The 4,649-nt window shown below is 39.3% G+C and overlaps 1 long non-coding RNA gene across 1 annotated transcript; it reads left to right on the top strand.

The window, feature by feature from the left end:
* Positions 1-147: 147 nt before the first annotated feature.
* LOC132517025 (uncharacterized) lies at positions 148-2,371 on the top strand. The gene is made up of 2 exons (XR_009539556.1): positions 148-1,318; positions 1,883-2,371. It is a non-coding gene; the product is annotated as an uncharacterized LOC132517025 (long non-coding RNA).
* Positions 2,372-4,649: the final 2,278 nt, after the last annotated feature.

Here is a 4,649-nt window from a genome sequence, read left to right as displayed (position 1 = left end):
GGATCTTGCTGTCTTAGCTTTGGCTGTCATAACAAAATACCACAGTTTTTATGGCTTTAAACAACAGAAATGTATTTCTGTTCATAGTTCTGGAGGCTTATAGTCTGCGATCAGGATGCCAGCATGGTTGGTTTCTGGTGAGAGCTCTCCTCCCAGCTTGTGGACGGACGCCGTCTTGCTGTGTGCTCCTGTGACCTCTTTGTGAATGGGGAGAGCTGGGGGGCCGCGGCGGGGAAGAGAGTTACTCTCTCGTATCTCTTCTTATAGGGACACTAATCCTGTTGGTTCAGGGCCACTACCTATAGGACCTCATTTAACCTTAATTACCTCCTTATAGGTCCTATCTCCAAACACAGTCACATTGGGGGGTTAAGGCTTTCCACATAGGAATTTTGGAAGGACACAATTTGGTCTGCAGTGCTTGCCAAGTTGCCTCTTACTCTGCTGTCTGAAAACAATAATAACAAAGAATAATATGTTTGAAGGTACTTCCAAAAGTAGGAAGCGCTGTCCCCACGTGAAGGGGTCATTTTAATTTATTCAGCTCATGTTACTTGGAGTCAAATAGTGGTGTTAAAAGAGACCATAGAGGACATAGAAGGAGAGAGTCATCTTCCCGAAGTTTACATTTGTTTCCTCTATTTTTTTCCGGGATGGTTTTCTAAAGAATTTTCTGTGAGGCAACTTCTTGCCATTTGGAGCTATTACATTCTCTTACTGCTCCCTTTCTCTTGCAGGGTAAAAGTTAAGACTATTTCTAAGTTCAATTCAGTGATTCCATGTACCTTATGGGATACATTGGTGTTCAGTCACTGGGGAAAACGTTAAAGTGGTAAAAGTTATTATGAAAGTATTGTATTCTAAGCAAATAGGGTGTCGCTTCTATAATTCACTGTGACTTTTGATTCCTGTTGTTACCTGGTACCTGTCATTCCTCCTGAGCTTCCCATTCAGGAATGCGTGCAAACCATTTAGCACCACGCAGAGCCAGAGAGATGGAATGCTGTATTCACTTTGAATAGCTATTAAGAAAACCGCCGAGTATTCAATGAAGGGATGGGTACTGGTTAGACCGAGCAGTTTGTAGTCTGTCCTCGATGCATGAAACATTTCATGTGTGTGTGTTGAAAGGACAGATGGCTACTCACGGGGTCTGCAGCCTTTCACCATTGGGCCTGCATCTACTTTTACATTTCTGAAAGTCACAGAAAGCCTGCATTTTTTCCCCATCATTAGGCTTGACCTCTGCTGCCCTCGTTGCCTCTCAGCAGGTGGCTGCCCAGGCATCTGCATCAGGAATGTTTCCTGCACAAAGAAGGTAAAGAGCCTCTGTGTTTTGAATCAGTTTTCTAGGTAGAGACATCTTAATGGTGGGAGGAAGCAAGTGTAGGCTTTTTAGACCAAACAGTTAGCTCCTAAGGGTTTGCTATTGGAGTGAATGTGCTTATTTTACCACTATGCTTCACATGCAACTTCTATTCCATTCTTATAGCTGTAATGTACGTTAGTGATTAACTGACCTGTGTCTTAAACGGTTGAAACTTTCTTAGGTTGTCTTCACTGCTTTGTTAAAATAATTCACCATGACTCCCTTTGTTTTATTATGTTTAAAAATGAAGTTGCAAATGGAGGAATGTATTTCCATAGTGCTAAAGGTAATGTTTGTTCTTTGATATTTTCAATTACCCCTCAAGTTGTGTTAAAAAGGAAAATAATTTATTTTTCACGTTGTCTGTCATTACCCTTGTGTTCATTCACTTTCTATGGAATTGAGTTCCATTGACTGAATAGAATTAAAATGTCTGTTGGTCTTACAGTTTTCATATTTTCAGTGTCAAATGTGGATGGAACCCCTCTGCTAAGGTTTTCTTTTCTCTTGCAGAGAATAACAAGATTGGAAATGTACGTTGTCATGTGACTGGATCACATGGGGAAGCGCTTTATACAGACATCAGTTCCATGGTGTTAATTTGAAATGCCTTAATGGCAGGCAAAAACCAGTCATTTCATTTTTGTAAATTACAGATTTTATCAGAGAGTAACAAATGTTGCTGTAATTAAACTTCTGTTTTATATATATATATATATATATATATACGTATACATATATGTATATACACACACACGCACACGCACGCACACGCACGCGCGCACACACACACACACACACACACACACACACACATATATATTCTATACTTTTTGTATCAGTAACCAGGCTCGCACACACAGGGTCTGCTGCCGGGTCGCAAACTGCTCAGTAAAGGAGATAAAAGATGTGCTTGTCAAACTGAGAAGTGTTAGCCACGGAAGGCTGCTTACTTTCTTTTCCTTTTGCTTTTCAATTGTAAATAAATAATGTTATGTATCAGTGTGCCTGAACCTTGCGTATCCTTCATATATTTCCCGTAAGCCCCTCAGAAAGGCTAACTGTGATGACGACACTTGGGTACAATTTAGATGTCTGTTTGGTGGCTCCTGTTACGATGCATCAGTGTAAAATGTTCCTGTAGTCACTGTTTGTACTTGTGTATTGTGGAAAAAATACTTTTGGAAGGCATGGGGTTGCCAGTACCACAAAAACTGTGTTGTATATAATGTAAAGATTAAAACGGGGAAATAATGAGCATCTGTGAATAATGAGGTGTCATTTTTGATAATCTTGAATGGCAAATAACCCAATAGCCTGCATACCAGAGACATCTGTGATTGTTCTATTACTTGAATAGTCCTACAGTCCTTTTTTTTTTTTTTTTTAATGTTTACAATTATCCAGTTTTAGAAGAGAGAGACTTTAACGCCATTGCCTGGTTACTTGTTTTATGCTGTAATCTAGTTTATTTTATGTAAAATGTATATTGAATGCTTTCCTTTTTTATACCTGCCTTAAATAATTTGGCAATCAGAATTAAAAAGGTTTTTTTTTTTTAATATATATAATGGCTTCTTGTCTGTCTCATGTTATTTCTAGCTGGCTGATAGTATTTCTAATTCCCAAAGAAAGGTTCCTTAATATTATGAATGTCCATTGCATAAGATACAGTACAGAAATACTGACTTTTCTTATATGACACCCAGGTTTAACAACCAAATAAGTGGATTGAATCCAGCGGATATATGTATCTTTATTGGGTATTTACTCAAATACAGAGTATAATATCACTACAAATTGATACATACAGGTTTCTGTGGTATGGAATGATATTCCAAAGATGTCAGGCTTGTGACGTGTGGACAGTAGGTAAAATGTGTGAAAACTTGACTTGTCATTAAATTGTTTTACTAGCATATGTTATGCCGAACATACGGAATTAACTGCTTTCTCACTTTCTTTCCTTTTCCTTGCTTCCCTTTTTCCCTCCCTTTCTCCCTCCTTCCCAGCAAGTACTTTCTGAGCACCTGCTTTATCCCAGGCACTGTACATGTGCTGGGATATAGCCATGAACAAAGCAGACAAAAATTCCTGTCCTCATAGAGTTTGCATTTTCTAGTAGGTGGGGTAAGCATAATAAAATATGTAAGTACTATGTGGAGTATGTTAGATGGTTGATAAATGCCCCGGAGAAAAATAAAGTCTGGGAGTGGGCATGAGGGATGTGTGGGTGTTTGTAACTATTGGGTTGGCCAAAAGGTTCATTCGGTTTTTTCCTGTAAGATGGCTCTAGTAAGTAGCGCTTAGTTGTCTTTAACTTCATTCGAAACAGTTTTGTTCGATTGTATTGTGACAGCTGTCATATTAGCGTGCATAAAAAAAAACCTTATCAAACCTGGTGAATTTTTGTGTAGCCATTCTAATATTGAAGATGGAAGAAAAACAACATTTTCGGCATATTATGCTTTATTATTTCAAGAAAGGTAAAAAACACAACTGAATCACAAAAAACGATTCGTGGAGAAGGTGCTGTGACTGATCGAACGTGTTAAAAGTAGTTTGCAAAGTTTCATGCTGGAGACTTCTCTTTGGGCAATGCTCCACGGTCAGGTAGACCAGTTGAAGTTGATGGCGATCAAATCGAGACATTAATTGAGAACAATCAACATTATACCACCCAGGATATAACCAACATACTCAAAACGTCCAAATCAAACGCTGAAAATCATTTGCACCAGCCTGGTTATGTTAATCGCTTTGATGTTTGGGTTCCACATTAAGTTAAGCGAGAAAAAAACCTTCTTGACTATTTCCGCACGCGATTCTCAAACGTAACGAAAATGTTCCGTTCTTAAAACAAATTGTGACGGACGATGAAAAGTGGATACTGTACAGTAACGTGGAACGGAAGAGATCGTGGGGCAAGCGAAATGAACCACCACCAACCACACCAGAGGCCGGTCTTCATCCAAAGACGGTGATGTTGTGTATTTGGTGGGATTGGAAGGGAGTTCTCTATTATGAGCTCCTTCCAGAAAACCAAACCATTAATTCCAACAAGCACTGCTCCCACTTAGACCAACAGAAAGCAGCACTTGATGAAACGCATCCAGAATTAGTCAACAGAAAATGCATAATCTTCTGCCAGGATAACTGAAGGCCACATGTTTCTTCGATGACCAGGCAAACACTGTTACAGCTTGGCTGGGAGGTTCTGATTCATCCCCCATATTCACCAGACATTGCACCTTTGTTTTTGTTTTTGTTTTTGCGGTAC

Source organism: Lagenorhynchus albirostris, chromosome 3, assembly GCF_949774975.1.
Source record: "Lagenorhynchus albirostris chromosome 3, mLagAlb1.1, whole genome shotgun sequence".
NCBI classification, from domain to species: Eukaryota; Metazoa; Chordata; class Mammalia; order Artiodactyla; family Delphinidae; genus Lagenorhynchus; species Lagenorhynchus albirostris.
Note: the sequence above shows the minus strand (reverse complement) of the source record. Positions and strands in the feature narration are given on the sequence as shown.